This window comes from Bos javanicus, chromosome 14 (assembly GCF_032452875.1).
Source record: "Bos javanicus breed banteng chromosome 14, ARS-OSU_banteng_1.0, whole genome shotgun sequence".
NCBI lineage: Eukaryota > Metazoa > Chordata > Mammalia > Artiodactyla > Bovidae > Bos > Bos javanicus.
The window spans coordinates 25,939,998-25,963,706 of NC_083881.1; positions in this window are offsets into that span (position 1 = coordinate 25,939,998).

Here is a 23,709-nt window from a genome sequence, read left to right on the forward strand (position 1 = left end):
ACAGAGTTGGACACGACTGAAGTGACTTAGCAGCAGCAGCAGAGTATTGACTTAAGGGCCCAAGTTTAACTCTGGTTCAGAAGAAGTCAAGTAATTTGTAAGACTCCCAGCCTTTCTCAGGAAATTCTGATTCAACAGATCTAGAATGAGATGCAAGAATTTGTATTTTTTTCAGAGTTTCCCAGGTGACATGTGAAGGTCATGGGCTATTCATCCCTGGGTTCGGAAGATCCCTTGGAGGAGGGCATGGCACTCCAGTATACTTGCCTTGAGAATCCTCACAGACAGAAGAACCTAGTGGGTTACAGTCCATGGAATTGCAAACAGTGGGACACAATTGAGCGACTAAGCATACAGCGTATAGTATAACTTTAAAAAAATAGACTCTGACCCAGATTGGCTGAGTTCATATTTTGTCTCCATATTTCACTAGCTATAATAGTGTAGGCAAAAAAATTATAACTCTTTGTGCCACGTTTTCCTTCTTTGTAAATTGAGGGTAAAAGAGATTACCTCTCTCTCTGGAGTATGAATAAAATACTGAGTTAGCATATGGAAAGCTCATAGAACAGGTCCCAGCATTAGTGAAGTGAAAAGCAACATCTTCCACTTTCTTTATTATTCTTGTTTGTTTTTACAGATATCAATATGAGGTCATATTGAAAAATGAAAGCAGAAAATTTCCTCTTGCTATTTTTCTCATGACCCTTCCAGCTTTCTGGTAAACCTGACTTCCAACCCTGTTCCTTTTCTTTGCAGAATAATGAACATCCCTTTCATTTATTCTTCATCTATCTGTCTAGACACACCATATTGAAAAATATTATACCTTTACCAAGCTTATCTTTTTTTCTCCCACTTTTAGATCACCTGATCCTCTGTAAACCTGTGCAGTTCTCCCACTCCCAACATTTCCTTGGTCAACTGTTTATATAAGGCCGATGAACACTTCCTCTGGGCAAATCTATTTTTTTTCACTGTGTTAATCACATCCTCACCAGCTTCCCTGGTGGCTCAGATGGTAAAGCATCTGCCTGCAATGTGGGAGATCTGGGTTTGATCCCTGAGTTGGGAAGATCCCCTGGAGGAGGGCATGGCAACCCACTCTAGAACTCTTGATTGGAAAATTCCATTGATGGAGGAGCCTGATAGGCTCCAGTCCATAGGGTCACAAAGAGTCGGACATGACTGAGGAACTTCACTTTCACTTAATCACATTCTCCTCAAAATTCTACAGTCATTTCAAAGTAATAGAAAAGAATTTCAAATACAGATTACATTTACAAGTGCTATTAAAACCCTAAACAATGTCAAAACCTCTATAATTTGGTGTTCAATGCATAATCTAAATTGAGGAGTAGGCATTTGGCAATTTTATAGTTTCATCCAAAAGTTTTTATTTTCTCTTTGTCAGGGTGCCAAATTTTGGTTGAGGAATGTGTATGAAATAGCAAGTGATTGAACTATACTACAAAGTTAATTTTGATTAATATATATATGTGTTTGCATATATGTAAATAGTATACTATAAATAAAATGTACATTTTGTATATTATATATATAATATATATTTTATATATAAATCATGTTATTAAAGATCAGAAAAAAATTAATTGGGGAGCAAGTATGCAGGTTGGCAAACAGAAGGTAGATAAGTGTACCAAACGTAGAAGACAGCATTCACAAAGCCTAGTGATGGGATGAGTCAGAGGACCAAGAAATGAAGTAAGGAAACCAGTTTGTGAGAAGAAAAAAGGCACTGAGACTGGAATATTAGAAGAGACAAGACTGTAGTATTACATCAATTTGGCAAGGCTGGAACTATGCTTCACAAAATCACTATCTTCTATATTTTCAAGTTAGAGTTGACCAAAAGAGAATTTGCATAATATCAGGAAGGTGGATATGAATCAATAGCCACCACCCCCTGATGGTCATTAAGGTCAGAGATGACAAGAACAGAGAAACGCCTCAAGTCCTAACTTCTCCATTCTGCCTCCAGCTCTTCTCTATACCTATTTGCTCTGCTACCCAACTACAGCTTCACACCCAGGTCCCCTTGTGGCTTTACTCCAACAAGGATACATCTGACACCAAGAGGGCTACTGAGGGACTTCTCTCACGCTCCAGCTCACCTTTCAGACTCTCACCAGATAATTGCACCACCGTTTAGGTCTTATTCCTAAAATGACTATCTCATCTAACATACACACAATGATTTACTTTCCTGCTTGACACTGACTGATCTAGATTTGAGAATTCAGCCTGGATCTCACTGAAAATAATTGAACATTAAGGATTCTCATGCAAGAAGAGACATTGGAAATGTGGTCTTAAGGAAGATGAATTTAACAGTGGTTTTTATCCTGATTTCATCCTGGATTGTGAGTCAGCAACTGAAAGCAAGAGTAGGACCAGATGGGTGTTGTAGTAATATAAGTGGGAGCTAAGTTAGAGTTAAGGAAATGATCATTAAGTCTTCAAAATCTTTGGCAGTTGTTCCCTCTTTTCAGAGCCTTTGTGGTGCCATGCAGTCCTGGGCACACAGTAGAAATCTATTGAAAGTTTACAGTATTTGAAAATGAATGACATCCATAAAACTGAGTTGTACTTTTCGTTTATTAGTAAACATTAAAATAAAGGAGATTCTTTCTGATTTCCATTGAAATGTAAGATCCATAAGGCTGTGGAAGTTGGTGATTTGCCTTTCCACGGCTATATTTTCAGGGCCTAGAACAATGTTCAGCACATATCAATGTCAGAATGTATATATATATAAAGTAGGTATATGGATAAAGTAATGATTGATGTCAGTAGACATCACAAACCTTTATTTAAATAGATAAAATAGAGGGTTCAGTAAATTGAATTGTTCATTTCCAAAATCAGAGTATACAGAGTGCTTCACAAACACATGTGCTGTGCTATGCTTAGTTGCTCAATCGTGTCCGACTCTCTGGGACCCCGTGGGCTCTAGCCCCCCAGGTTTCTCGGTCCATGGGGATTCTCCAGCCAAGAATACTGGAGTAGGTTGCCATGCTTTCCACGGATCTTTCCAACCCAGGGATCGAACCCATTGCGGGCAAATTCTTTACCCTCTGAGCCAGCAGGGAAACACAAGTATACTGGAGTGGGTAGTCTATCCCTTCTCCAGGGCATCTTCCCGACTCAGCAATCCGAACACCTGCATTGCAGGTGGATTCTTTACCAGTTGAGCTACTAGGGAAGCCCACACAACCTCATTAACATCTCCAAATGTTTAATCTATCAATTAAACATAGCTTAGAATTTCAGAGTGCAAGATCTAATAGAATATGACTAGATGGAAAGTTTATGGTTTTAGTCTAAATATATATATATATATATATATATGTTTAATATACTCTGTCACAGGACTCTTCACTGTTGTTGCTTTTTTTTAATAGGCAAAAATTGATATTGAGGGTTTTTTCCACCATTCAGGAAAATCATTTTTTGGCTATAAATATTAATGGGTTTAGTAATAAATTACACACTTGAATGGCATTTTATTACCTAAAACTAAAATATTAAAAACCTTATTTTAAATGAACAGAGAAATCATGTAATTTAAATCACCTTAGACTTGGAAATGGACTGCAAACCAATGCTTAGAAAGAAGTATAATTCCTAAAATATGTATTTTGGTAATGGGCCAATGTGTTCCACAGACACACCTAAAAAGAAAGTGGATAGGTCCTCCAGTCCATTATATTTTTCAGCAGATAAGCAAATTCTTTTTATTTTCTTCCCCAGGCCATTCTTTAAAATTAATAACATAAGCACTGAAGTTAGAATTGATAAAGACTAATTTTTCTGACTCAAAATAAAATTTTCTACTTTCTGAAAATGAGTTTACTAACAATGTTATAAGGCAACACTGTAACCTTCTCAACAATAAATCCTACAGATTGGCCACATGAAATGTATATTCAAAACTGTCTCTAATTCTTCATTTGGAAAATTTGGAATTTAAGCTTAACATAAATTTATTTCTCAACTGTATAACAGATGAATTCCTCAGAATAATTTTATCTGATCATTTTAGAGGCAGAAATCATAATTTTATTCAAGATCAATCATTATATTCTCAATCAATATTTATCATGACCAGAGCACAGGATACTGTTCATGCCCTAAATAGTTTTGTCTAAAATTCCTTAATTCTAGTTACAAAAATGCTAAATGTGTAGTTTGCATTAAGATACTTAGTGTAGTATTAAGCTAGCCCACTGTTATGTAAGATGAAATAGGTTTTAAATTTAGCTTTTAAATCTTTCTCAGTTCACTAATCAGAGTTATTTTCATGTCACTTCCCCATAAAGAACTTTAAGTGACTCCACATTGCACACAAAATAAAATCTAGTTGCTTTCACTAAAGGTAAGGATGTCTCTAATCCACCCATTTTATTTTTTAGCCTGATTCTCATTGTTCTTGAACTGACCACTACATACCAGCCACATAACACCTTCTACCATGTCTGACCATGTCTGAAATCTACATGTCTAAGGTGTCTGTACATCACAAAAGGGACAACTGGAAAATGCTCTTTTCCCATCAAAACCTCCTCCCGTTCTTGAAGGATACACCAAATGCTTGCCCTTAGTTTTACAAAATGTTCCCATCCTTCCCTTACTTGTCCACTTGCTTCATAGTTGGTACCTCTGTGCCATTTTATATTAGAGTTTCTTATATTTATATCCACCTTGGTTTCTAGGCTGTGAGGCTGTGATGAAGAGGGATCTTATCTTATTCATATTTGTGTTTATCGTATAAATAGATGTTTCCCATTAAGACTTATAAGTTGAATTGAACTGAACTGAATTGATGAACTGAATAGAATTAAACCAAATTGAATTGAAACTGGGAGCCAGGGTAGTGGTGGGGATGGGAATATGACATCAGATCAATTCATTCACAAATCAATTGGCAATTACATTTCTGGGCCCAAATGAGATCTGGGATTTCTATTAGGCAGTGCTTGGTCTGTCACTTCAGTTGCTCAGTTGTGTCTGACCCTTAGGAAACACCATGGACTGCAGCATGCCAGAATTCCCTGTCCGTCACCAACTCATGGAGCTTACTCAAACTCATGTCTATTGAGTCGGTGATGCCATCCAACCATCTCATCCTCTGTCGCCCCCTTCTCCTCCCACCTTCAATCTTTCTCAGCATCAGGGTCTTTTCAAATGAGTCAATTCTTCGCATAAGGTGGCCAAAGTATTGGAGTTTCAGCTTCAGCATCAGTCCTTCCAATGAACATTCAGGACTGATTTCCTTAGGATTGACGGGTTAGATCTCCTTGCAGTCCAAGGAACTCTCAAGAGTCTTCTCTGACAATGTTGGAGATACATAAAAAGGAAAACACCTTAAAGAATTCTCTCAATAATGCCTCAAGTTATCTCATTGGAGGAAGGAAGAAGAGAGCTAAATTTTACCACTCAATTTATACACAAAGCCATTTAATCTTCAAAGGCACCATTTAAAGAAGCTGTTGCACTTAATGGAAAAGTGAAGCCCAAAGTCACACAGTGGTTGTGGGTGATGAAACAAGAGTGCAAGCTCACATCTGTCAAGCCCCAGGGTGTGTGCTCTCACAACCAAATTAAATTATTATCCACCATTTAAAAAATGTCATTAGGTGCAGAACTGACCCATATCCCTAGAAGTAACAAAGTAACATTTTTTGTTTGCAATTTTTCACTATGAGCATAAACACTTCTCTTCTAACATTAGATTATTTTATATAAGTCACACGGCTCAATAATGTTTTACTTGGTACACTCAGCACTTTGCATATCATTCTAACACTCACCTGTAAGTTTTATTCTATTGTATTCTAATTAAGTATTCAGTTCTGTTCAGTTCAGTTGCTCAGTCGTGTCCGACTCTTTGCGACCCCATGAATCACAGCACGCCAGGCCTCCCTGTCCATCACCAACTCCCGGAGTTCACTCAAACTCACGTCCATCGAGTCGGTGATGCCATCCAGCCATCTCATCCTCTGTCATCCCCTTCTTCTCCTGCCCCCAATCCCTCCCAGCATCAGAGTCTTTTCCAATGAGTCAACTCTTCGCATGAAGTGGCCAAAGTATTGGAGTTTCAGCTTCAGCATCAGTCCTTCCAAAGAACACCCAGGACTGATCTCCTTTAGGATGGACTGGTTGGATCTCCTTGCAGGCTAAGGGACTCTCAAGAGTCTTCTCCAACACCACAGTTCAAAAGCATCAATTCTCCGGTGCTCAGCTTTCTTCACAGTCCAACTCTCACATCCATACATGACCACTGGAAAAACCATAGCCTTGACTAGATGGACCTTTGTTGGCAAAGTAATATCTCTGCTTTTCAATATACTATCTAGGTTGATCATAACTTTCTTTCCAAGGAGTAAGCGTCTTTTAATTTCATGGCTGCAATCACCCTCTGCAGTGATTTTGGAGCCCAAAAAATAAAGTCTGACGCTGTTTCCACTGTTTCCCCATCTATTTCCCATGAAGTGATGGGACTATTAACAATGATAAATACTATAAATTTTGTATTGCTTGACTTTTAGGCAGTTTTACACCTTTTACCATTATATATAAAATTTTGGTAAGCACCCTTGGGCCTAGACACTTTTCTGCATCTCCGATTATTCATTTGGTTTTTAAATTTCAACTTTAATGGAAAGGGAAAATAAAGGCACAGAGAAATTAAGCTGTATCTGATTTCACTCTTCTGAAATGTGGACTCCAGCCTTCGGGACAAATTATCTAAAACAGGGTTTATTAGCCTGGATCACTGTTAACATTTTGGACCAGATCATCCTTTGCTGTGGAGGATTTGCCTGTGTATATAAGATGCTTAACAGTATTCCTGGCCTTTATTCCTAGATGTCAGTAGTAGCCTCCATCCATGTATTTATGACAATCAAAAATGTCTTTGGATGTCCATCCTGTCCTAGAGGTGGCAGGGTTGGGGAGAAGTGGATTATAAGACCTCTCCCACATTGAAAATCACTGTATTTATTTTAACTGACTTAGTTCCATTATAGCCATCAACATTATACACATCTGACTTTGGGAGAGGAAGGAAAAAAATCAACATATAAACATACCTTTTTTTCAAAAACTGGTGGAGGTTCATAAGAAAGCAACAAATGTTGTGCATTATATAAAACTATCAAAATCCTCAACTTAAAGGAAATGCAGCCAGCATTTCTGCATACCAAATGATATCCAAAAATGTACAGGAAACAAGTACCAGCTTTGTGCCAAGAAGGACAAAGCTGAAGGTATAAAAGACAATCTTTTAATAGCCTGCAATATAAGACACTTCTCAGTAACTCATTGAAAAATGAAGATAAAACCTTGAATAGAGACAGATTGATATGTAAAGAAAAAGAAGGAGTGGAGGTTAATGTATTATTTCTAAATCAATATAATGTAATAAAATTCTCTCTTCTGTGAAAATGAGAAATTTGCATTTATGCCCAGTGAAATATAGATGAACAGTGATTGTGCTTATTACACCTGTCACAGAGAAAAAAATCAGGGCACATTATCTACAGTTACATTTCTTCAAAACTGATTAACCTTAATACAGTTTTCCCTTCACTGATCTTACAGAGTTTACTGAATATAGCATGTCTTGATTAAAATTGCCCACATCTTAATTCAAGTCACCCCTTTCTTTAACTTGTATATCTTAGATCACTTCTTTAAATTAACTATTTAACTAATGGGAATAATGCATTTCCTTAATCATGGGATATTTAAAAACTCAAACAGAGAATTTCCAAAATGAAATTTTCAAGAAAACTAAGAAAAAGATGTTGAAACAAAATTTTTGCCTGTCTGTATATTTGGGATGGAAATTCTATGAGAATAAGATAGAATTCTTTAAAAAGACTCAGAGGCAAATTTTGCTGATGTTTAAAAGTGCTATGTGTCTGCAGTTTAAGACTATTTCATCATGCTTTCTCTAACTCAAGCACTTTTAAGCTTCCATTATTTGGAAATTTGGGGTTGAGGGGGAGGATGGGAAACAGAGTCGTTAAATGAATACTTTTGTGATTGCTAACTCAGTATTGGGCTGTGCTTTGTTATTTGCCTACTTAGCGACGGATTGAATGTCCTTAACAGTTGATCTGATATTATCATTAAGAATAGTAAAAACACCTAATTATACATTTTTCAGTCCACAGTTTATAAAGAATTTGAGATCTCTTGTCTTTTCATTAGGGTCAGATCTATTACTATTGTGGCCAAAATTGCACAATAGAAATAGGTGGGAATTTTTTTCATTATGGGCTTCCCTGATGGCTTGATTCACAGACCTAAATTGATTCATGGACCTAACATTCCAGGTTCCTATGCAATATTGTTCTTTACAGCACCGGATTTTAGAAACTGGTTGTCTGAGGAGGCCTTACAAATAGCTGAGAAAAGAAGAGAAGCAAAAGGCAAAGGAGAAAAGGAAAGATATACCCATTTGAATGCAGAGTTCCAAAGAATAGCAAGGAGAGATAAGAGAGTCTTCCTGAGTGATCAGTGCAAACAAATAGAGGAAAATAATAGAATGGGAAAGACCAGAGATCTTGTCAAGAAAATTAGAGATACCAAGGGAACATTTCATGCAAAGATGGGCACAAAGAAGGACAGAAACAGTATGGACTTTAAAGAAGCAGAAGATATTGAGAAGAGGTGGCAAGAATACACAGAAGAACTGTACAAAAAAGATCTTCATGACCCAGATAACCACAATGGTGTGACCACTCACCTAGAACCAGACATCCTGGAATGTGAAGTGACGTTGGCCTTAGAAAACATCACTATGAACAAAGCTAGTGGAGGTGATGGGATTCCAGTTGAGCTATTCCAAATCCTGAAAGATGATGCTGTGAAAGTGCTGCACTCAATATGCCAGCAAATTTGGAAAACTCAGCAGTGGCCACAGGACTGGAAAAGGTCAGTTTTCATTCCAATCTCAAAGAAAGGCAATGTCAAAGAACGTTTAAACTACCGCACAATTGCACTCATTTCACATGCTAACAAATTAATGCTCAAAATTCTCCAAGCCAGGCTTCAACAGCATGTGAACCATTAACTTCCAGATGTTCAAGCTGGATTCAGAAAAGGCAAGAAACCATGGCTCAAATTGCCAACATCTGTTGGATCATCGAAAAAGCAGGACAGTTCCAGAAAAAACATCTACTTCTCCTTTACTGACTACACCAAAGCTTTTGACTGTGTGGATCACAACAAACTGTGGAAAAATCTGAAAGAGATGGGAATGCCAGACCACCTGACCTGCCTCCTGAGAAATCTGTATGCAGGTCAAGAAGCAACAGTTAGAACCGGACATGGAAAAACAGACTGGTTCCAAATCAGGAAAGGAGTACATCAAGGCTATTGTTACCCTGTTTATTTAACTTATATGCAGAGTACATCATGAGAAATGCCAGGCTGAATGAAGCACAAGCTGGAATCAAGATTGCCGGGAGAAATATCTATAATCTCGGATATGTAGATGACACCACCCTTATGGCAGAAAGTGAAGAAGAATCAAAGAATCTCTTGATGAAAGTGAAAGAGGAGAGTGAAAAAGTTGGCTTAAAATTCAACATTCAGAAAACTAAGATCATGGTCTGGTCCCATCACTTCATGGCAAATAGATGGGGAAGCAATGGAAACACTAAGAGGCTTTATTTTGGGGGGCTCCTAATGGTACTGCAGCCATGAGAAGAAACTTACTGCTTGGAAGAAAAGCTATGACCAACCTAGGCAGCATATTAAAAAGCAGAGACATTACTTTGCCAACATAGGTCCATCTAGTCAAAGTTATGATTTTTCCAGGAATCATGTATGGATGTGAGAGTTGGACTATAAGAAAGCTGAGCACTGAAGAATTGATGCTTTTGAACTGTGTTGGAGAAGACTCTTGAGAGTCCCTTGGACAGCAAGAAGATCCAACCAGTCAATCCTAAAGGAAATCAGTCCTGACTATTCATTGGAAGAACTGATGCTGAAGCTGAAACTCCAATACTTTGGCCACCTGATGTGAAGAACTGACTCATTTGAAAAACCCTGATGCTGGGAAAGATTGAAGGCAGGAGGAGAAGGGGATAACAGAGGATGAGATGGTTGGATAGCATCACTGACTCAATGGGCATGAGTTTGAGCAAGCTCCATGTGTTGGTGATGGACAGGGAAGCCTGGCATGCTGTAGTCCATGGGGTTGCAAAGAGTCAGACACAACTGAGTGACTGAAATGAGCTGAGGTCCCTGTGGCTCAGCAGTAAAGAATCCACCTGCCAGTACAGGAGATACAAGTCCTATCCCTGGGTCGGGAAGATCCCCTGGAAAAGAAAATGGCAACCAACTCTAGTATTCTTTCCTAATAAATCCCATGGACAGAGATGCCTCAAGGCCTCAGTCCATGTGGTTGCAAGAGTTGGGCATGATTTGATGACTAAACAACAGCTTTTTCTTTACAAATCTACAAGGTTGTATGAAGAGCAGAAACATGGGACCCAAGGAGGTGTCCAGTGCCACATGAGGAGACTAGGGAACCTCTTAGAGTAATTCACTAGAACAGTGAGTTCTAAGCACATCATTTCTTTGCCAATGAAGACTTCTTGATTATTAAAAGTGAAATGCATGTCTTAATTAAAATTTTTTGAGAAATGCTCCATCACAAATATTCTTTGCAGCTTCATAATAGTCTTGAGCTATAAAACCAGTACTTATGCTTTTAATCAATAATATCTTGGGCTTGTGCTGTAAAAATCAGGGTAAATTAATTTCTTGTCTGTGTACACACAAAGTGAAATCAAAAAATAAAGCCGTCTCCCTGTCATCATCAGGGATAACGGTGGATTCATTATTTGACTCATACCCACTCTAGAGTATCTTGAACTGCACAAATAATCATGTGACTTTCACCTCATGCTCACACTCAACCCCCACTCTCATCTCTGGGTTAGATTACTTTCTGCTTGGCTCTCCGAAGGGAAAGTACATAGTCTATGGTTCAGAGAAAGAAAAAAATCAGTGTATTGAAGCAGGGCTGAAATTGCATATATTCTGCTTGGATGAACAAATAATAAATTGCTCTTGTTAGGTCTGTCTAATGTAATATAGCTAGTTAAACATAGTACACATACACTTTTTCAGAATTAAATTACTTTTTCCAAGTTTCTTTCAATACGTAATAAAAAGAATGCTCACTAAGTTAACACACACACATATGCATGTACATACAGCTAACAGGACTGTGTTGTTGTTCAGTCACTAAGTCGTGTCCAACTCTTTTCAACCCCATGGACTGCAGCACACCAGGCTTCCCTGTCCTCCACTATATTCTGGAGTTTGCTCAAACTCATGTCCATTGAATCGGTGATGCCATCCAACCATCTCGTCCTCTGTTGTCCCCTTCTCCTCCTGCTTTTAATCTTTCCCAGCATCAGAGTCTTTTTCCAATGAGTTGGCTCTTCTCATGAGGTGTCCAAAGTATCGGAGCTTCAGCTTCAGCTTCAGCATCAGTCCTTCCAATGAATATTCAAGGTTGAAAGTATGCCAAATATTCCCATCTTTAAAGCACACTGAAGTAGTTAGATCTGAGTTTGTAGAATATTTTTAGAAATTTCTTTAATTAATTAGAATGCATGCTCTAATGTGATAAATGTGTATGTCGGTTATAAGAGAAATTCTACAAGGAATAAGTAAGAATAAGCACAAATCTAGTTGTTTTTAGAACCTGCTGAGATTCAGTTCCTCAACAACAGATCCAAGAAAAGTGTGAGACAGAATAAATGTCCTATTTTTTTTTCTTGTTCTTGGAGATTAAGTTGAATAGGTGACTTCATCATTTTCTTGCACTTTTTTGCAATTCTGGGGCAATTGCCAATGACACATTTTTTCTCAACTATTCTAAGGAATCAATTCAAACCTTGTTTACACAAAAATGTCCAGGAAAAAAAATATTTAGCTGAAATATAGTCTCTCTCTCTCTCTCTCTTTGGTCAGTCTTGCCCATTCAGAGATATTAAGACTTTTTTCCTATGGCAATTAATACAAAATTGCCCACATCCATCATTTTTAATGCAAGTAATATTCAAACCCATCAGGGAAATATATGAAAGATAAATACCCAGACTGCTTAAGGTGGTCTCAAGGTCAAGCTCAATGATTCATCAGAAACATTTACAAGCATTGCAAATTGCTTATAATTTGCTAGTAAACTTTTAGAACACTCTACTGTAAATAAGTTTCACCTCTGGATTTTGAAATGGCCAATACAAGTTTTGACGAAGAGACAGGCTTGAACTAGGTTAAATGAAAGAGAACATATTTGTTGCCAGGGAAGATCAGAGGTAGACAGACTCCCCAGTGCCCTTTTCCACTAAAGGTGTTGAGACAAGACTACTTAGCATTCAGCTTGCACTTACTTTTGTTTATGGAAGACATGAACAGTGTGAGGTTTGTAAAATACGTCACCTCTGAGTTTTTTTTAACAGGAGATTTATCAATCGGACGAATCTAGAAGGCAAATCACAGGACCTTAGCCAATTTCTAAATTGGACATCCATTCAATTTTATAACAGAGTTTGAAGAGGTCAGTGTGTTGCTTACATGAGATGATGATCCTTGAGCACAGAAACCTTGAGTAAAAACTAAGATGAAATGTGAAACCAGGACAAAATATCATCCTTCTATGAGAAAGTAGTGAAAAGCACTGACATAGTGGTATAGACACTGGAGGAAAAATAAATGTTCCTTTGGGGAGCTCAAACAAAGAGGGAAGCTTTGTAGATGAAACCTCCAGGGAAGTCGATTAAAAGGAAAGAGCAAGTATTAACGCTGTCATACAATTTTAAAATAGCACCAGATGAAAAAGAACCATCGGTTGCTTTCATGCTTATTTTTTTTCCATGAAGAAAAGTTGTATCAGCTCTGGTGGGGCAGATCAGATGATTTTAGAAACCACATCCTCATTACTCAGAACCAGATTCCACCTTTCAGTATTTCAGTATTATTAGTTCTGTCCCCAATTTCTTCCTTTGAAACCACTGCATGTGTTCTCAGTGGTCCAGTGACCACTGCTGATGCTAATCATGGCCCTCATTTTCATAACCATAGTGATGTTGAACACGAAGTAGGTCAGGCAAGAGGGGGAAACGTTACAACTGGGGAGTGGGTCAGTGGGTGCTAGAAATATTCAACACACACATTGCCCTTTAAAATGGCTACTAAAGAAGAGTTAAAAATAATTGCTTCATGTTTTCTGAGTTTTTAATTATACATGTTCTCTATTGGTGGACACTGAGCCCATTTTCTATAGCAATTCACATGTCTAGAAGTTAACACTTCATGCTTTTCTTTTTTAATTTAAATTTATTTATTTTAATTGGAAGCTAATCACTTTACAGTATTGTATTGGTTTTGCCATACACCCAGAGGGATGGTATGGGGAGGGAGGTGGGAGGGGGTTCAGGATTGGGAACATGCTTTTCAAGCAAAAAAGCAAAAAGCTTCTGCGTCCACTCCTCTCCATGGTAGAATAACTGGAGCAACATCACCCAGGGAAACAAGGATATTTACCCCCTCTCTCTCCTGTGCCCTTCAAACAAAGTATACTCTCCAATTCCTCTTTTTTTATTCATAAGGAAGGCCAAATGAGTCACAATCCTTCTGTAGCTTCTTTGCTTTGAACTCAGAGGGTAACTTGTTAATTGAGGGTGCAATAAAGAGGGTTTCCTTTGTCTAATCTAGTTTCACCAATGTATTGGTTTTATGTTGCCACATAACAAATAACCTCCTTGAAAAGATCATCATTTGTAATTTTTTATAGCTTCTCTGAATCAGAAAGTCTAATGGGGCACAGTGAAGTCAGCCCATCCCTGCTCCATGGTGTCTGAGATCTCAGCTGGATCTTGAAGAATGTGGCTCCAATCAGGTAACCACTTGTTCACTTGCGTATCTTGCAGCTGATACAGGTAGAGACTTGGGCTGGGCTGTTGACTGGAGTATCTACCTCTGGCTCCCATGTGACCTGGGCTTTCCTGTAACATGATGGATGACTCCCAAGGGCATATGTTCTGTGATAGAAAGAAAGACAAAAAGAGAGAGAGAGAGACTGAGAGAATCAGAGAGAGAGAAATGGAGAAGGAATGAGGCTATATCTTTTTATTTCTGATGCTCAGAAGACACACAGGATCACTTCCACTGTCCTCTGTTGCACAGGACAGTCACAAGGAAAGAGAACACATCATCCACGTGAGAGGAGCGTCAGCCACATTAGAAGAGGAGCATATGGTATGAGATAGTATTGGAAGGACTATCACCACCAGTATTAGAATGCTATTGTGTTTGACTTCAGTTGACTTCTGGTATGTGCTCAGTCGATCAGTCACATCTAACTCTTTGTGACCTCATGGACAGTAGCCCACCAGGCTCTCTGTCCATGGGATTTCCCAGGCAAAAATACTGGAGTAGGTTGCCATTTCCTTCTCCAGACTTCTGGAGGAAGGATAAATTGTTAAGTTCTCAATGCACAACTATTTTCAGCAATTATTTCAGTTTCACAGTCATGAATTTTCTTACAAGGCAACATGCTAAGAAGTGTTATAAGAGTATTTGTTTATACTAAGATACAGAATCTGCCTTCATAGATCTAATAATTTTAATGGCTTACATTTCCACAATGTTTTATGTTTTCAGAGCTTATATCAGCTATTTTACTTTGTCCCTCAAAGATTCTTATGATTAGTTGTATCTGTTTTGCATATGAGTAAACTGAAATTCAGAAGTGTTCAGGGACTTACCCACGGTCATACAAGTAATGTATAATGGAAACAAGATTCATGTTACAGAGAAAGCTTCCTATTATTTCTTTATTATGTAGTGAAGGCTTTTCTATTTTTATTCCTTCCTACTAAACTTTTAAAAAGTAATTTTATAGCATAAAAATATTAGTTCAAATAAAACTATTATAATATTGTGTTCAGCACTTCTTAATATAGCCCCCAGTTCCCACATTAAAAAAAAAAAAAACTAACTGGGATGATGAAGGGTAGAAACTGACAAACAGAAATGGCCAATAAGGAGAGCCACTTCAGATAACTCCTTGGGGATCTGTCTGCCCTGGTTGTTAGAGGTTATGTATCGAACAAAAGTAATGGATATTTCCCTTTCCTTAGCGCTTTGTAGACACACCCCAACAGATATTTTACTGATGTAGATTTTAAGAATGCTTGAAGCATGTAAGCCAAAAAAAATACTCAACACAGCAATATAAATGAAAATACAATGGTGATTCCTTAATGAAAAGGAATAAAACTATGCGACCCAGCAATCCCAATACTGTGCTTATACCCTGAGAAAACTCACAATTCAAAAAGACACATGAACCCCAAAGTTCATTGCAACACTATTTACAATATCAAGGACATGGAAGCAACCTAAATGTCCATGGACAGATGAATGGATCAAAAAAGCTGTGGTACATATATACAACGGAATATTACTCAGCCATAAAAAGGAACAAATTTGAGTCCATCATAATGAGGTAGATGAACCTAGAGCCTGTTATACAGAGTAAAGTAAGTCAGAAAGAGAAAAACAAATATATTAATGCATATGTATGGAATCTAGAAAAATGGTACTGATGAACCTATTTACAGGGAAGAATTGAAGATGCAGACATGGTGTGGCCTGGTGGACACAGCTGGGGGAGGACAGGGTGGGACAAATGGAGGAAATAGCATGGACATACAGACACTGTGTGCATGCTCAGTCACTCAGTCATGTCTGACTCTGCAATGCCATGGACTGAAGCCCGCCAGGCCTCTCTGTCCATGGGATATTCCTAGCAAGAATACTGGAGTGGTTTGCCATTTCCTACTCCAGGGGATCTTCTCAACACAGGGGGTGAACCTACATCTTCTGCATCTCCTGCATATCAGCAGACTCTTTACTGCTGAGCCACAAAGGAAGCCCATGTATACACTATTAAGTGTAAAATAGATAGCTGGTTAGAAGCTGCTGTAGAGCACGGGGAGCCCAGCCTGGTACTCTGGTGCTCTGTGATAACCTACAGTGGTAGGATGGGGGAGGTGGGCGGCTCTGGGGGAGGTGTTTTATACATACTTATGACTGATTAGCACTGATACACGCAGAGACCAACACAGCATTACAAAGCTCCTCCAATTAAAAAATTTTCCTCCAATTAAAAAAAAAATAAATGAAAAGGCACCTAATCTTTGTCTGGAGTTTATATTCATTTTCTAGGGTTGTTGCAACAGAGCACCACAAACTGGGTGGCTTACACAACAGCACGTTCTTGTCTCACAACTCCAGAGGTTAGACATCCGAGAGTAAAGTGTTGGCAAGTCTGGTTCCTCCTGAGGTCTCTCTTCCTGGCTTATGGATGGCCACCTTCTCACTGTGTCTTCACCTTGTCTTCCCTCTGTGCATGTCTCTTTCTCTTCACATGGTGTTCCTTTTATAAGGATACCAGGCATGTTGCGTGAAAGCCCATCCTAATGACATCATTTTAACTAATTACATCTATAAGGACCCTATTGCCAAATAAAGTCACACTTTTAAGCATTAGGTTAGGACTTCAACATATTAATGTGGTGGTGGTGGTTTAGTTGCTAAGTCATGTCAGACTCTTGACCCCATGGCCTATAGCCCACCAGGCTCCTCTGTCCATAAAATTCTCCAGGCAGGAATACTGGAGTGGGTCGCCATTTCCTTCTCCAGAGGATCTTCCTGACCCAGGGATGGAACCTGGGTCTCCCTCACTGCAAGTGGATTCTTTTCCAACTGAACCAGCAGGGAAGCCTTTATACTGATGTCGGAGTTGCACAATTCAACTCATAACAAAATTCTGTCAACTCTTCTTCAAAAAAAACAAACAAAAAAATAGAAAAGTGTACCTAATGACATTGAAGACACAACATTGAATAGTCATTCAGCTTTATACTGATCAGGATGAAGTCATGTTTCACCAAAGAGATCAGAGGAGCTGGCCAAAAAAGGCAAACACGGGGCCACAATAATCCATCCATGAATGTGGGAGGGTTGAGTTATTATAAATGCAAATAGTATCTGCATTTTCATACCAGGGCAGGAGCCAACACAGAGGCATTTTTCTATTACTTTTTAGTTCATCTACCACCACCGCCATCCATTTATTTAAGTTGCCTCTATAACACCCTTTATGTCTGGGTCTTTCTGAATGATTCCAATATATGAAAGGACAGGGTCTACTCAGAAACTAGTTTCATAATGGCCTTGCTGCCAAATATGCAGGCAGAACCCAGGGATTTATGAATAAATAAAGGCAAACTTTCAGATACCTTGCCAAATGAATTCTAAAAAAATTATTCTGAAGGCACTGAGAGAAAGGGAAATAAATTTTGATTCAAGACTGATGCCAAGACTGTGGACTTCATAACAATTCAGATTTGACTTTTAAAGTGTTACAGGAAGGTAACTTTAAAATTGATCTGGAAGGTATCTATTTTAAGTACACTTATCATTTCATTGTTTAAGTCTCTTCTTATTAAAAATATAGGGGGAAAATAAACATCCTGCTACATTATACTTTTAGGTTTTGCAAAAGGCATTGAAGTGGAGAAGTAAGTGCCTAAGAGCATTAAATTTTAACGGCTGCTTGGTAAATTTCATTTTAAAATGTTTCATTATGAAAAATTTAAAACATATGAAAAAAAGACTAAGATAATGACTTACCATATATACTTATCACATGGTTCAATAATTATCAAGAATTTGCCACATTTACTTTGTCTGCAGTCTCTCTCTTTTCCCTCCCTTCCTCCTTTTCTTCCTCCTCTTCCTCCTTCTCTTTCTCTGAATTATTAAATAGAGCTCCAGCCATTATTTTACCCTGACATATTTTCAAGCAAACCCCTAGAAATTGTAAATACTTTTACAAGGCTCATTGCTGTTATTAAACCTAACAGAATTACCATAATACCTTAAAGTCATCTAATACCTGGTACCCATTCAAACTTCCTGCATCATCTCCAAATGTGTTTGTAGCTGTTTTGTTTGAATCAGGGTCTGAATAAAGTCCCCACATCATAATCACCTATTGCTCTAAGAAGATAAATTTGTGATGATTTGATATACAGCAATGGAAAATTAATATATTCTAGTATATTTTTATATTATCTCTGCATATTTTCACGCATGAGAATAATGACAGCAAGTTTAGGGTCAAAAGGTAATTAAAATTGACTAATAATATTAGAAACTACTACTTGAGACATAAAAGACGTGGCTTCAATCCCTGATTGGAGAAGACCCCCTGATGGAAGGCATGACAACCCACTCCAGTATTCCTGTCTGGAAATCCTATGGACAAAGGAGCCTGGCAGGCTACAGTCCATGGGGTCACAGAGAGGCACGACTGAAGTGACAACATGCATGCACTTGAAAAAGGAAGAAAAGTGAAATGGCGTACTTCTTCTTTACTAACAAAGTCCTGATTTTATTCACATATTTCTTCCATGTCCTTCAGGGAAGGAGGAGGCAGCTTCAGAAAATAGATCCAACTTGAATTGAGCCAACTTGATGAGGCCAATGGTGGTCTCATCGCCTTGGCAGTAATTGGTTTATGTGTAAACACAGGGATGACATTTTAAACAGTGAGACTTAAAATGAAGTTACTGTAAAAAGTTCTCCTCACTGTGAAAAAGTCACACACATCAGGAAATATCCCTTCATATTCCTCTAGATTACCTGAGTGTGGGATTGCAATTGACTTTGCTGCCGTTCAGTTGCCAAGTCATGTCCGATTCTTCGTGACCCCATGAATTGCAGCACACCAGGCTTCTCTGTCCTTCACTATCTCCCAGAGTTTGCTCAAACTCATGTCTGTTGAGTTGGTGATGCCATCCAACCATCTCGTCCTCTGTCACCCTCTTCTCCTCTTGCCCTCAATCTTTTCCAGCATCAGGGTCTTTTTCAGTGAGTCAGCTCTTTGCATCAGGTAGCCAAAGTATTGGAGCTTCAACTTCAGCATTAGTCCTTCCGATGAATATACAAGGTTGATTTCCTTTGGGATTGATTGGTTTGATTTCATAGCAGAGAACCTTGCAGAGAACCCCATGAAAAATATGAAAAGGCAATTGACTAGCTATCCTCCGTTAATGAAGAGAGATGGCATAAGAAAAAATCCAAAATGCTGAACATTGGGACTTTCCTGATGGTCCAGTGGTTAAGACTCAGTGCTTTCAATGCAGGTGGCACTGATTCTGTCCCTGGTTGGGATGAGTGGTGCAGCAGCCAAACAGGAAAACAAGAAAGCAAATGCTAAACATGGCAGAAGAGAAAGAAACTAGGAAGCTGTGACTTTGACGATGACGTTGACCCTTTAGTTAAAACATGAAGTCACTCTACCATAAGACCTGTTTGTGTTTGAGTTAATAAATAATAAATTGAGCCATGTAGCCATGTTTTTGTCATTTGCTACCAAATTACACAGTGCATTGTGTGTAGAAAGAGCACATATTTAACTAGTCTTAGTATCAAGAAGTCTAAGGCTTCCCGAAGCCTCAATAGTAAAGATTCTGCCTGTCAGTGCAGGAGACACAAGTTCTATGCCTGATCCAGAAAGACCCCACACGCTGTGGAGCAACAAGCGCTCGCATCACAACTATTGAGTTTGTGCTCTGGATCCCAGAATCTGCAACTATTGAGCTCAGGTGCCACACCTACCACACCTACTGAACCCCAGGTACCTGAGAGTCCATGCTCCACAACAAGAGGATGAAAGGTTGTTGTTGAATCACGCGAATACACCGGGATTCTTGGCCCCCGGAGGAGAAGAATTCAATCCGGGGCCAGAGACGAGGCTTGATCGCTCAGAGCTTTTGTGTAATAAAGTTTTATTGAAGTATAAAGGAGATAGAGAAAGCTTCTGACATAGGCATCAGAAGGGGGCAGAAAGAGTACCCCCCTGCTAGTCTTTAGCTGGATGTTATATAGTCACTAGCAGTCTGTTAATGAAAGAAAGGAATGTCTTAAAATTCAGAATGGCACCAGGCCCCTCACCCATAAGATGCATTTTGGGATAAATGGTTTATCCTGGGCCATAAAATGATTAACTTGAATCTTGAAGAAGGGCAGACCACCATACAAATAGTTTCATTTACATAGATTAGGGGAACAATATCCATACTGGTTTGTCAAGTAGGTTCTGGGCCAAGAGGCGGAACCGACTTGGAGACAGAGTTTTGGGGTAAAGGCATAGCACATTAGCATAGCTTAAGACAAACATTTCCATAAGAAAAAGGCATTGGTTATCTCTAGACTCGAGAATAGCTAACTTCAGGCGAAACCGGGTGTCATTATGGCAACACAATATTTTAAGAGAAACCTCCCTTTAAATTTGTATAGAGAAGGAAAAAATATTGCTAGTTTGTTTCCTCCTGCCGCTTAAGAGAGATAAAAATGTCTGACACTTGCAGGCTATTTCCTCTATTTGGAGACCCCTGGCCTTCCTGCCTGTTACCCTCTCATTCCCCCCTTTTCAGTTATGTTGCCTAGGAAAAGGGGCGTCGTTCTCATTCCATAACTACTTCCGAGCTGACAAGGGGCGTTGTCCCTAAATTGGTGAGGCAACATATTCTCCTAATCCTCATATTGAGGATATCTGATCCAGGGGCCCCAAATAGTAGCTGGAGGTAGCTACAGTAGTAGCAGGAGTTTGAGCAACCATTTGTAACTTAAAAGCTTTCATGCGGCTAGAAACAAATCCAGTTATACAATTACAGATGCAGGGAGCAAACAGCAAGAACAAAACAACCAGAATTATCGTAATTAAGATAGTTGTCCACCATGGGGAATTAGTTAACGTTTTCCAAAGTGAAGCAATTGAGGCTTCAGGAGTGTCCATGGCCCTAATCATCCTGTTCATGTGGTTAGTAAAATGAGTAACATTCGTGCTCATATCAGGTATATATGTACAGCATTGGGTATGAATAATGGCACAAGTTCCTCCTTGTGCAGCTGTCAGAATGTCTAGAGCCAATCTGTTTTGTAAAACCACCTTTCTAATTTGTGCTTGTTCAGCATTAAGAGCTGAAATAGCCTTTTGAGAATCTTGTAATGCCTGTTGAGTAAAATTAGTCAAAGCATCCACTCGTAACATAACATCTGTAGTTCCCAAAGAGGGAACAAACGCTGCAGCCAAATAATCATACCAATAAAATACAGACCTTGCCCACCGAGTTCTAAGGTGGGGTAAATTAGCAGGCTTTTCTGGAAGCTCTGAAAATATAAAGCCATGAGTAAAGGCTAGACCCAGGGTGCACCTCCCTATCCAACCAGGGGGGAGCCGTGCCCATAGGTAAGAGCCACATATCCAATAAGTCCCGTTTGGAGCAAGCCAGCGCGACTGAGATATCCAGTCCCAATTTGTGCCTGGCCAGACAAAGGGAGAACCGGAACTGGGATTGGAAAACACAGGAATGATTACATTGCATGTTTCCTGAGACAAATATCCCATTTGTTTCCAATCATTGTAATTAAGTTGTTGGCTAACTTTTGGGGACGGCTCTGTTTGTTCCCAGCATATAAAGGCAGTAGATATTAAACGTCCTTTTTCAGGAGTTAGCCATGTAACCTCATCCCAGATTTGATAAACGTCAGGTAAAAAGCCATTAGATCTAGACCTATTTACCTTATATGTAGCAAAATAGTCATTGAACCGAGACAATGTATAATCAAAATTAAAAGTCACATTATGTCCATAGTTAGAGTACAAAGTGTTGCACCAGTCCATTTTAGGGTTGGTAGATGTCATCAGATGACGAAGAGGCATCGCATGTGATTGTTGTCGAAGGTATTTACAGACTTGGAGAAAGTCTTTTCCTTGAAGTGGGGATGTCCACCACGGGAAGCCTTCCACTGACGAAGAGGGGAGCGCTCCGCAGACCCAGCAGTTAGACCGATTGTGGAATGCAGCATAGGAGTGAGCCCAGGACAGGAAGACATTGTCTTGAGGATCTAACGGCAGACTCAGGATATTTGGAGTCAGCAGAAGTAAGCTCACATAGGTTATCAGGCCCATCTAAAAGGTACAAAGTCAGAGCATAGAAAGTAAAGACATAAAATGAAGTCACTTAATTTTGGTCAGGGTGCCACCTCTTAACTCGAGTATGATGTACCCACGAATCAATTCCTGGCACTTTGACAGCTGTGGGAGAGGAAAGAATAACCTGGTAAGGACCTTCCCAGAGAGGCTCGAGGGATGGCCCCCCAGATCCCACTGTTTTTATGAGGACCTCGGTTCCTGGCTCAAATAGAGGCCTGCTTGACTCGGAGGCTGGGTCAGGAGTCTTCTCCCGGAGTTCTGTTAATGTCTGTTGAAAAGCTGAGAGCTGAGTTACATAATTAGTTAATTCCAAGGCTTCAGGGTCTATAACAATGTCTGTGCGTAAGAAAGGCCTTCCATAAATACATTCAAAGGGGGACAGTCCCTCTTTTTTGGGAGTAGTTCGAGCCCTCATTAAAGCTATGGGTAGGACTTTAATCCATTTGTCTTGCGTCTCTTGAGTTAATTTGCGCAGATGCCTTTTGATAATGTCATTAGCTTTTTCAACTTTTCCGGAGGATTGGGGTCTCCAGGAACAGTGTAAGTGATATTTTATTTCTAGAGCTTTAGATACCCCCTGAGTTACAGCAGCTTTAAAGGCGGAGCCATTGTCACTCTGAAGGCTCCGTGGCAGCCCAAACCTGGGGATAATTTCATGAATTAAAATCTTTATAACCTCCTTAGCCTGTTCACTACGACAGGGAAAAGCCTCAATCCATCCAGTAAAGGTATCTACCCAAACTTGTAAGCAAGAATATCCATTAGCTTTTGGCATATGAGTAAAATCAATTTTCCAATCCTCTCCAGGATACTTCCCACTTCGTTGTAATCCAGATTTTGCTAGCTTTTCAGTCTTTGGGTTATTTTTTTGACAAATCTCACACCTTTTGATAATATTTTTTAAAGTTTTCATTACATTTTTACCTTCAAACAAACGAGAAACCATTTGGTAAGTACTCTCAGCACCCAAATGAAAACTCTGATGTAAACCCTTAAGAATTTTTCACTGAGCATTTTCAGGAATTATTAATCGTCCATCCTCGGACTGTAACCATCCTTTATCAGTAATCTTTGCTCCTCGTTTTTCATATCTTTCTAATTTTTCTTCAGTATATTGTGGTCTTTCTTGTTCCACAGGACCTGTCCAGATCAAAGGCGTCTGTAGTGAAGGGGTTTCGTAAAGTGCCGCTTTTCTGGCTTGACAGTCAGCCAGATGATTACCTTCGGCTATTTTACTCCCATCCCTGCTGTGCCCTTTGCAGTGCATAACAGCTACTTCTTTAGGACAATATATAGCAGTTAAAAGTCTCTCGATCTCTCTGAAATGCTTAATAGGTTGTAAAGTCAAATAAGCTAGAGATCTGAATCGATGTTTGCTTAATCGAGAGCTCGGGTCAGGGCCACAAGCTCCGCTAACTGAGCACTAGTTTCCTGAGGGAGAGATTTTTTAAAACCTGTCAGCAGTGTAACCTGCTTTACGCTTTCCTGAACAAAAGAACTGCTATCTGTAAATATTTCCATGTCAGGATTGTCTAATGGGGTATCCTGTCAGGATTAGACCAGCTGCATAGTTTAAA